We start from the raw sequence: 12,178 nt of genomic DNA on the forward strand, positions 1-12,178 counted from the left end.
TGAATGATCAGATTTGCAATGATTTTTTTTTTCTGATGTTAATTGTTTTCCTCCAAATTCAGGGTTTTTGTTTCCAGGTCAAGATTGATGTAATATTTGAAATGGTCTCAAATGTACAAACATGTAAATAAACTTGAATAAATCAGATTTTCTTTTGTGCCCCAGGACGTTTTGAAAGTCAAATTTGTGAAATTTAAAATGATGCAAGGCATTCAATTCCATGCTTTCCAACACTGTATTTTGGCCTTCTGAACAAAAGCCTTTGATCCTCACGGATTTGGAAATTTCAGGTTTACATTTTTTGTGTGTTTCTGCTGTGTATTGGAACATAGATAGGACAGATGCCACATTTTGGGTGGACTAGTTAGTTTGCTCGCTTTGCATTAAATTAAGAGGTTGTTATAATGAATTTATATATAGTCAGTGAAAAATGTTAAGTTACAGGGATATTATAGTTCTCTTCCAGGGGATCCTCATCAATAGTGATAAACACTGAATATTCCCGCCCATGTGCGGGGACCCCGGAAACAATATAAAAATATATATGGAAATCACATGTATCTCGCTCCCCATATATGTATGTATGTACATATATCATTTTTTCTCACACCAATGCAGCCCCAAAACTGAGGCTAAACAATGTAATTATCCTCACATAAAACTGTATTAGCAAGCATATACAAACACATTAGATCAAATAGCACTTGAACTCTGTTTTAATGAGCAAAACACTTAAATTGTGAAAATTGCTAATAAATACAGGCTGCATTGAAAAGCAATAGCATAGAAATAGAAAGCATTTTCAACAAAAATGGTCACCGTGCCTTTAAGGCAGCCATGACCCCTGGCTTCCCATCATGCCTCAGGGGTGACAGGTCAGTTATTCTTTCCGGCTCCTTCTGTCAGGACCCTGATTTAACAGCTCCCTCCTTTTGGACTTTCTGTTAAAAATCCTTTGTGATTTTCCTCAATTTTTGCTTTCACCCTACAGTTTTTAGCCTTAGAGTGTTAGTGCTGCCTTTTTTGAGTTTCAAAAAAGGATAATTTTTGTCAAAATGCCTTCTCTTTTTGCCACTGCCCTTCCTGTGGGAAGAAGACCAGGTCTGATACACATCCTGTGTGTATCCTATGTCTCCCTGAGACGCTCTGCAGATTCCTGTGAACACTGCAAGACTTTGTCTAGGTGAACCCTTAAAGATAGAGCGAGAATAAGGATTTATGGTCTCTCTTGAGTGAGGTAGGTCTCTTTAGAGGCAAAAGAGGCGAAAGACACGATCGACTTCGAGAGAAGTCCCGACTTGTTCACCTTCGACGTCGGGATCGGCGTAGAAGATTCCGTCGACGACTAAGACGAGTCACCTTCCTTCGACGGCGAAGACTTCAGCGTCGAGAACCAAGGTACCTCCGCTGCCGTCAACGGGGCGATGCACAGCGTCGTGGGAGAGGTCTCCGTTTTTGCACAGGAGCTCAACGTCGAAACAGCTGTCGTCGAAGCCGCATCACCAGTCTTCGACGTCGAAGCTTACTCCTTCGACGCTTAGTCAACAGCGTTTGACGTCGAGGCAACCTCCGTCGGCGTCCAGTCATCGACGCTCGACATCGAGGCAAATTCCGTCGTCTCCCCATCACCGGTGTGCGACTTAGAGGCGACTCTCCGTCGACTTTGGCTCACACAGGATGTTCGACGTCGAAACACACTCAGTCGGTGTCAGAACATTGATGCTCGACGTCGAGCCATCGGTCGTCAACTTCACAACACCGAAGATCGACATCACGACAGGTCTCTCCTTAATAATCCAGAAGGCATTTGACGTCCAGTCATCAGCCCTCAGCGCAACCTTCATCTGCTTCGAGGACGGTGCTGTCCGGGTCAGCAGCGGCCCAGAAGACCATGACGTCGGGCCAGATGTAGGAGCCCTAATACCGGTCGGAAACGGCCGATTTCGGCCTTTTCCGACCGGTATTAATGTTTTCAGATGTAGGGGGCTGAAAAATCTAGAATCGGTATATTTACCGATTCGGTAAAATTACCGAATCGGTAAATATACCGATTCTGTAATTACAAATGTAGGTGGCACAGTTTACAGTGCCACAGGCCCTTAAGAGTCGGTATTTTACCACACAATCCTATTGTGTGGTAAAATACCGAATTCAGGTGTGCATGCACATCTGTGCAATGTGACACACAGACATGCCCTTAGGGCATGTATGTGTGCCACATTGCACACAAGCCTGTACTTGGGGTGCTAGAGGGTGTCAAAGTGACACCCCCTGCACCCTTGCAGGATTCGGTATTTACCGATTCTGTAAATACAGAATCGGTATTTCCCATTGATTCCTATGGGCTTCTAAGCCCATAGGAATCAATGGGAAATACCGATTCTGTATTTACAGAATCGGTAAATACCGAATTTTACAGATTTGGTAATTCAGATTTTAAAATTACCTACATCTGCCCCCTTCCCATTTACAGACTCTTAAATACCGAATCGGTAAAATTCGGTATTTAAGAGTCTGTAAATGGGAATTACCTACATCTAGCCCATCGAGTTTGCCACCTCCGTCGCAAGGTCCACAAAGATCTCCGGTGTCGGCTGGTGAAGGAGAATCAACCTCCGTAAGAAGGCCTAGGTCTGCAGAACATTCTCCTGTGGGCATGAGCCCTCCTGCTAAAAGGAAGAGAGGTCCAGCGGATCAGACTTCTCAGAGTCGGTCTAGATCCAGCTCGAGAGACCCTTCGAGAGGAGACACGCCAGTGAGCCTTTCGTCATAGTCTTCAGGCTCTAGATCTTCACGAAATAGATCACTGGATGTGGTCATCTATTTCTCTGGCAGTGAGAGGTCAAGACATTCTCGTGCAGGTTCACAGCATGGTAAGAGAGCATCACCTCCTCTGTCACGTTCACCATCAAGGAGAGGTTCAGAAGTCGCCTCACATCAGATCAACATGATGCGGTAGGCTTACTCCTGCATGGTACCCCAGCCAGACAGGTGTCCAGACCCAGGGATCAGTCACGCACCCCAATGCGTTCCAGCAGATGGAGGTACAGGTCTAGGAGTAGAAGAAGAGAACACAGGTCTCCCACTCCCTCCTCATCTCCTACTCGCTCTCACATAGATTATTCGCCGACCTTGGCGGACAGTCCGCCCTCGAATATCTCCAGTGGACGATATCTTCACTTTTCAAGACATCTTGGGCAGAGGGGCGCTTAAGCTGGGAGTCCCCATGACGACTCACCAGGTCAAAAGCTCAGTGATTTTCGAGACTTTGCACCACAGGTCAGCACCCAAACCTCTACTACCCTTGGTTTTGGATATTATAGAACCAGTGATGGAGGTGTTCCTTACAGGATTCTGAAGAAATATCGTTCACCAGAGGAGGATCCTCTTTTCCTCCGGGCCGACCCTCCACCAGACTCAAGTGATTATTGAGGCGGCAAGAAAATCACACGCGGTGGCTTCCTCCTACAGTTCCTCCGGATAAGGAGAGCAAATCTGAGGATTCTTGGGGAAGAAGAGTCTGTAACACCTCAGCCTCACTTCTGAAAGTTTCTAATGCGGAAGCACTCTTGGGCTGCTATGATCGATCCCTGTGGGATTCTCTGCAGCGGTTCACCGAAAAACTACTGCAAGAGGATCGAAGGACTTTGAGGAGATTCCCTTGCAGGGCAGCCAGGTCTCCAATCAAATAACCGGTGCAGCTGCAGACGGAGCTACTCTATCTGCGCACGGCTATGCACACGGGGTATGTGCAAGGAGATCTTCCTGGCTGCGTCTTACTGCCCTTGAACGGAGGCTCAGTCCCACATCTTGAACTTGCCCTTCTTTGGAACATCGTTGGTTGGGGCAAGTACCGACGAAGAGATGGAGCGAATGAAAGCAGAGTTGGACTCTCTTAAAGACGTAGGGCTTCAAAAGAAGAAAGAGTTTAGAAAAAGGTTTCGCACCTACAATAAGGGCTCTTCCAAGCAGAGGGTTCAAACCCCTCAGTGGCAGAAGGGTCAGGACCAACAGGGGCAGCAGAAGTCTCAGTTCAGAAGCAGGCGCAATTCCAGAGGCGGTGGAAATCAGCGCCAGGGCAACAATTCCAACAAGGCCCAGTCCAAACAATGAGTTCTTCCTTCCCCCAGCGCTGTTGACCACTCCAGTGGGGGGGAAGCATTATGCATCATATGACAGAGTGGCAGTCCATTACAAAAGACCGCTGGGTGTTGACTGCACTTCAGAATGGCTACTGTCTTCGTTTCCAATGTCTGCCTCCACCCGTTCCTCCAATGCCAACATCCGTTCCTGAGCTGCATCGACCTCTGCCACCGGTTGGGACTGCATGTCAATGTCAACAAGACAATCTCACAGCCTACGCAGAAGATTCACTTCCTAGGGGCTCTGCTAGACTTGAGTTAAGAAAAGTGTTTCCTTCGGAGGAGAGACAGTGTTCCATAGCTCAGAAGTGTTGTCTGGTACTTCAAAGCAAGGTCCAGAAAGTGCGAAGAATTGCCTCCCTACTAGGGTCGATGGAATCCTGCATTTTCCTGGTCCCGAATGCCAGACTTCGTATGCGTCCTCTTCAGCAGGATCTGGAGGACAAGTGGGATCAACAGTCATCTCGCTGGGACGACTAGATTTCTCTGTCAGAAATAGCTCGAGCCTCCATTCCGTGGTGGACAAAACAGCAGAATATGCAGGTTGGAGTCCTGTTCCATCAACCTCCTCCTGCACAAACGTTGATCACGGATGCTTCCCTACAAGGCTGGGGAGCACACATGGGTCATCTCCAGATACAAGGTCTGTGGTCTTCCAAAGAGCGCATTTACCACATTAACATGTTGGAGTTGAGGGCAGTCCACCTAGCTTTCAAAGCATTCCTACCCTTGATTCAAACATCATCAGTGTTAGTACAGACGGACAACACCACCACAATGTACTACTGAACAAGCAGGGAGGAACACGCTCACGGACTTTTTCATTGGAAGCCCAACGCATTTGGCATTGGCTTCTGGCTCGCAAGCTGTCAGCCACAGCAGTCCACCTACCAGAAGAACAGAATGTGAGGGCGGACGCTCTGAGCTAGCATTTCGAAGACAGAGAAGACTGGGTTCTCAACGACGAGGTAGTCAAAGGCATCTTCCAGTCTTGGGGTCGTCCCACAATAGATCTCTTCGCGGATGATGAAAACACCAAATGCCAAGACTTTGCCTCAAAATTTTACCGGCCAGGATCTAAAGGGAGTGCCCTTTTGATCGACTGGTTAGGGGAATTTGTGTACGCCTTTCCACCCCTTCTGCTGATCCCGAAGGTGGTGAGCAAGCTGACACACTCTTGCACAACGATGATTCTCATTGCCCCCGACTGGCTGAGGCAAAGGTGGTACACCGACTTGCTTCATCTGTCACTGTCCCCTCACAAGAGGCTGCCATGCAGGCTGGACCTGTTATCCAAGATGAACGGGAGGATTCATCATCCCAACCTTACGTCACTGAGCTTGGCAGCATGGCTTCTGAGGTCATACAATACGGCCATCTAGGACTGCATGTCCATCTTGAAAGAAGCGAGACGTCCTTCCAAAAGACATTCCTATGCATGTAAATGGAAGCACTTCTATATGTGGTGCATGCAGAACGATCGTCATCCTATCGGGGGTCAGGAGGATGTTGTTCTTCCTTATTTACTATATCTGGCTAAAACAGGGTTGAAGTTTAATTCTATTAAGGTGCATTTAGCTGCTATAACAGCTTATAGGCGATCACCTTCACAACCTTCTTTTTAGGTGTTGCCTATTCCAACACGTAAGTGATAAATAGGACGAGAGTATAGAGGCTCAACCAAGCTCTGAAACCATTGCAGATTTCGTCGAGTGCATGTGCTCGTGCACGCGCTCCCTGAGCCGCCTGCCTCCAGAGCTTCACTTCAAAGGGCTCCGCTCCCCTGCCCCCTGCTTCACACTTTTCACGGGCGCCAGGCCGTTTCTCGCATATCTCCTCCCCTCTCCCCACAGCAATGCCAAGCCAAGAGCTTTCCTGCTTTCACTTTCACTGCCGTAAGCTTCTCTTCAAAGGGAACAAAGGAATGCGCATTTCCCGGCCGCTTGCATTTCCCGGCCGCTTTTCATTATTAGTCAGTGAACCTTTGTCAATGTGTTAATTGGCCCAGACCACATGGGTGCTGCTGCAGTGGAGATCACACATGGTCACAGTACTTTTAAAGCTACCAGCAGCAGTAGGCCGTGTGTGCTCTCTGCACTTCTTTCTATTTACTGTTGATGTAAAAATATTGTTCTTTTTCCTGATACCCGGCTAAAAAACTCCGAAGAGCCATTGCCGTGCACAGCCAGGCCCAGTCACTGGGACGGCACCCGCATCCCATGATTCTCACAAAGAATCCTACTGTAAACCTGCACCTCCCCTTGCCCCAGCGCAGCTTTCACATTCACAGCTGCAACAGAGTGAAGGCTTCAAAATGACTGCCGTGAGCCGATCATTTCTATCAGACGCAGGACTCCGAAAGGGTACCCTGCAGCAGGCTTCATTACATTACTTAACATTGCCAGATTTGCATTCAACAGGATGTGGCCTTGGGTTTACTGTCTTGGGCAAGTACTATTCAGCGCCTCGACGCTTGCATTTCCCGGCCGCTTTTCATTATTAGTCGGTGAACCTTTGTCAATGTGTTCATTGGCCCAGACCACATGGGTGCTGCCGCAGTGGACATCACACATAGTCACAGTACTTTGAAAGCTACCAGCAGCAGTAGACCGTGTGTGCGTGCTCTCTGCACTTCTTCTTTCTATTTACTGTTGATGTAAAAATATTGTTTGTTTTCCCGATACCCGGCTAAAAAACTCAGAAGAGCCATTGCCATGCACAGCCAGGCCCAGTCACTGGGACGGCACCCGCGTCCCATGATTCTCACAAAGAATCCTAATGTAAACCTGCACCAGCGCAGCTTTCACATTCACAGCAGCGACAGAGTGAAGGCTTCAAAATGACTGCCGCGAGCCGATCATTTCTATCAGACGCAGGACTCCGAAAGAGTACCCTGCAGCAGGCTTCATTACATAACCTAACATTGCCGGATTTGCATTCAACAGGGTGTGGCCTTGGGTTTAATGTCTTGGGGAAGTACTATTCAGCGCCTCGACACGAAAAAATGTAGTGCTGATGCAGCAAGTGCCAGGTATCATCAAATGACCCCTCGTCAGCAGTATTAGGTTATTTGGGAAGAAAACCTTCTTTGTGTTCAGGCACACAAAAGGCTTGTTAAAAGCGTTTTACATGTTTGCAAAGTATTTCTGAATTCCACTTTTTAGAGTGCTCTTCGGTATGTAGGATTAGACTAAAAGGAATTTTCTGTGCCTTTCTGCCCTCTGTTACACTAGTCTTTTTGTGCCTTTCTGCCCTCTGCATCACCACATCATCACTCAGCTCTACCCCAGCATCACTCAGCACCACCACATTCTCACTCAGCACCACCACATTCTCACTCAGCACCACCACATTCTCACTCAGCTCTCACTCAGCACCACCACATTCTCACTCAGCACCACCACATTCTCACTCAGCACCACCACATTCTCACTCAGCACCACCACATTCTCACTCAGCGCCACCACATTCTCACTCAGCGCCACCACATTCTCACTCAGCACCACCACATTATCACTCAGGCCCCCTCCGCATCGGCTGATCTGAAAAACTGTTTGCTCCCTCGCCTTCACGGGATAGTGCTTCGACCCTGACCAGAGTGGACCCTTTTGGACTTTGTGCAGAGCTGGCTGTCCCTTGATTCGGCGCTTCACATCAACTCCTCGCCGGACCCGCTGTGCGGGTCCCGCTTCGTTAAGGGGGTCTCCAGGGGACTTCTCATCTGTGTGGCGGCTGGGGAGTGCTGGGGCTTTACACAGGGCTGCGAGCATAACTGCAGGGACTCCATATCCCAGGAGTCCCTGACTGGCCAATTGCTTACACCTAGCCTGCTCTCCCTGTTTGCCCCGCCCCCTCCGCGGCCCTTAACCGATAATAGATGAACCTATTGCAGCTACGCGGGAGCGTCCCGGGAGAAGCCCAGGACAAGGGCGGGCTGTCTGTGGCCGTCAGGGGCTGCAGGAGGCTGGTCTGGGCCCACTCTCTGACATCTCATATCGCCAAATGGACATTATTGTAACTAGCGAGGCAATTTGTTATTTAGTGTTGCTTACTTTACGGGCCGTAGTTTTGTTTGCTCCTGTGCCTCGAGAAGTCCCGCTCTGGCCCACATTGATTCTACCCGCATTCTAACTGACACTGATTACTAAATATGTCTCCCCCCCCCAACCACCCCTGTACTGAGTCCCCTCCAGCCCATGGTAGGGAAAACAATCTTGGGTCCCCTAGACAAGAACTTTAGTCGGGCAACCCGTGATATTGATAAAGGGATTGCCTACGCTCAGCGCGTCTCTCAGCTAAGGCAATCTATTGAACTCCTCAAACTTCGTTGGAGAAACGGCCACCTTTGGGTTTCTTTGCACCGGTTCCCTTTTCACCATCTTTTACCTTGCCAGTGTTAGTAGAAAAGCCCCACGCCTCCTCCCAGTCGTCCACTTTGGATAGGGCGGAAGGCAGGCTAGGTTCAGAGCCCCACACCGGAAATACCCTTTCGGCCGCTGTCTCGACCACCTTGCCTCCCCCTTTATCTAATATTTCAAATGTTTCATCTATTGACGAGGAAAACACTGCCCAATTGGGTGTGTTATCCGATGCGGTTTCCAAAAACCCTCGCACCAAAAGGAAAAGACACACTACCCTGAGGAAGTGTTGTTTCCCTAAACATCCCAAGAAAATTAGGAAACTGGGCATAGGTCTGGGAACTCCCTGTAAGCCTAAAGGGGTCGGTTTAGGTGGGGCTCAAGTTGCTAAGGATGGAGTCACCCCGGTTAACTCTGTATCTAACCCTAGTGATTCTCCGGTGACCGGGTCCGCTGAGATTTCATCCTTAGATTTATCTTTGCTTACGCAGCTAGAGAAGCTGATGAAGTCATTACTGACCCCTATTGAAGAACGAGTTAAAAGGTTAGCTGATCGTTTAGACTGCTTGAACAGGCTACCTTAGACAACTTCGTTTCAACTAAATCCTTAATTAAAACCCACCTTAGGACAGGGGACAGTAATAATCCCACTAATATAAGTGTGTTGGCAAGTGGAATACCTGTTCCAGAGCCCCTCCTAACTGTTGTTACTACTACCAAAACGGGGCCCCGTCTCTCAGGGCAAATCCCTAAGATCACTCCCCACCCACCAGACTATTTACGGGTTAATACATCTCAACCCAAAAAGCGTCTAGATACTGTGGCCACGGGTATTAATGATAGATTAAAAACTGGGAATCTTGGATTCAAAAATCCCAACGCCTCATCTCAAATTCAATTGACCAGCCCTGCTTCCTTTGCCTCTAGCCTGCCCGACAATAATCCCTACTAAAGTGCCCCGCAGGATACCACCCATGAATCTGCCCCCAGACTGCTATCCTTTTGTTGCCATCCTTACCAACGTACCACCGTTGTTGGTTGGGCAGAAAGAATCCTTCGAAATGTTGAAAAACAAAGCAATGCACTGGTTAAGGATCAACAGACCACTGCCCAGGGAAGTGGATGGGCTGATTATTGGTGTTAGAAGGATAGGTTGGGTAGGTAGTACCCCTAAGCGCTTTGAGGGGGATTGTGTAGTTGTCAACTTCCAGGATTCTAGGGTCGCACATCTAATTTCAAGGCAGAACTTGGGTACAAGTAGCGCCGGTATTGGTGTAGTTGACCTGACCTTCTTTTACCCGCGACCTACAGGTATCTTTTCTGGCAACACCCCAGAAGTAGGTCGCTATTGCAACCTTCCCTTTCCCGGACTTGACCTTTTCACTGTACCTTACCAGCAGGGAAATCTTTATAATGTACCAACTTGTAATCGTTTTGAAGTGATGGCAGATCCGGGGTGGGTTAACTGACAAAATGGTAACAATCTACAGAGATCGGGCTGCGATAAACCCAGTCCAGATTATACTATGATTAATTGGGAAAGTATGAATTTAGAGGAAAGGGTTGGGGAGTCTGCTTCAATTCCCGGGGTATTAGGAAACTAGGATTTAAATGAAACTAACATCCCTGGCATTCAGAATATTGCGAATAATAATGAGGACAAAAATTTATGGTCTCATGGAACATCGCGGGATTAAGTAGTAAGTTGGCATCCCAAAAGTGGATAGACTTCATCAACAGCTTTGATGTATGTCTATTCCAAGAAACATGGGCCTGCGATCCTATATTCCTCCCGGGTTACCTAAACTTCTCAATCACGGCTAGCAAAGGTGCCAAGGGAGGACCCATGGGGGGCTTAACTATTTGGATACGTCATGGTCTACCCGTTACAATCAATGTGGTGGAATTGGGTAGCAATGATATCCAATTGATAAGAATGGTTTTAGACCCCGGGGGAGGACTAGGCATTTATAATGTCTATGTCAGGGGCAATATAAGAGGGAATTCAGCTATACTAGAGGCCTTGTCCTCTCTTTTGGAAAAACAGTCCTTGGGCAACAATGTTATAGTCGCTGGCGATCTAAACCGGACATTTGAACCCCTAGATATCTGACGATTCACTGGGGCGGGAGGAGGACATGCAATGGGGTGTTCCAATTTTAGATCTGGCCCCGGTTAGGTGGTGGACTAATGACCTAATACGATTGAACGCCATCTGCCTGGAACAGGGACTAACAGCCCTAAATGGGAGAACAAAGAGTGACGGGAGGCGTCTGCACATTTGACAATGGTTGTACTCAAAGTTGGATAGACTATGTCCTTTGTAGCCTGAACTTGTTGCAGCTAGTATGTGATATGGAAGTAAAGGGTAGATTGGAGAGTGATCACAACCCTCTCTGTGTGGCCCACTACTGGTGGTCGGTCACAACAGGGAATTCCCAATTGACCAATGCTCCGCTGCCTGACATGACTAATGACATGCGTAGATTGAAATGGCCTTGTGTACTGGCCAATGCAGAATCCATGGCATTTATAACCTCCAAGGTGGATACTGCTATAACCGCTATGGAGGATGCAGCCTTAGTAACTCCAGGGTCAAGGGAAATAACTGACATCCATGATAAACTCTTTTCCCTCCTAAAACCGCACTTTCTGAGGCCTTGCAAGATAAATACCAAACAACCACCTAGACTAGCCAAATGGTATAATCATCAGTGTAGGGAAGCTAGGCTAAGCTTGGGCAGAGCAATTCGGAGTAGGGATGGGGTAGCGATTAGTGGCGCCAGAAATCATTACAAGGCCAGCCTATCCTTAGCTAAAAAACTATGGGATGAACAGCATTGGGCCGAATTAAAGGAGGCCTCGGGGGCTAAGGATTCTAGGTTATTCTGGAACATTGTTAAGTGGGGCAGAGGTGGAATCCCAGACAAACCCGGTAACATTGTCCAGAGGGTGCCTGGTTAGATCACTTTAAACCCCAATATGCAGAGACTGCTCAGCATAAGGGCATGGAAGCTATTCCATCTGTATATTCCACTGGGAATTTATTTACCCTTAAGGAAACTGAAACTGTTCAATGTACTGTCCCCGGGGGAAGGGCCCCGGGTTTAGATGGCGTACCAGCTGATGCTTTCATTAATGATAAGGCGCAGTGGGCCAGATATATATTCCTTCTGGGAAATGCCATTGCGAAGGGATCGGTCGTTCCGGAATCATGGAAGGGAGCGATCATTATACCCATATATAAAAAAGGGGATCGGTCACTTCCAGTCAACTACAGGCCGATAAGCCTGATTGCCACTTTTCAAAAAGTGGTAGGTAGGATGGTGGTTAACAAACTGATGGATTGGGTTGACAAAAACAATGCCCTGTCCCCTTACCAGGCTGGTTTTCAGCGGGCCACTAGTACAGTGGAGCAGGTGTTTCGTTTCGTTCTGCTACAGTGGGGGACAGTGGTGCTAGGCGAAGGCAGTCTGTATGTTGCTTTTGTCGACCTGCGGGCTGCCTTCGACCTGGTCCCAAGGAGAAAGCTCTGGGCAGTTTTGAGTGAAATGGGTCTCGCGGCTGAGCTACTTACCCTGGTAATGAGGTTGCATGAATGCAACTTCGCTAAAATCCAATGGGGCATGCATGGTGAATCCTCTGCTGACTTCCCGGTTGAATGTGGAGTGCGCCAGG

At 48.1% G+C, this 12,178-nt stretch overlaps 1 protein-coding gene across 1 annotated transcript in view; it reads left to right on the forward strand.

The window, feature by feature from the left end:
- PWWP2A (PWWP domain containing 2A) overlaps window positions 1-12,178 on the forward strand; it is a 134,969-nt gene that overhangs the window by 59,987 nt on the left and 62,804 nt on the right. The window lies entirely within an intron of this gene.

Source organism: Lissotriton vulgaris, chromosome 7 (assembly GCF_964263255.1).
Source record: "Lissotriton vulgaris chromosome 7, aLisVul1.2, whole genome shotgun sequence".
Taxonomy (NCBI): domain Eukaryota; kingdom Metazoa; phylum Chordata; class Amphibia; order Caudata; family Salamandridae; genus Lissotriton; species Lissotriton vulgaris.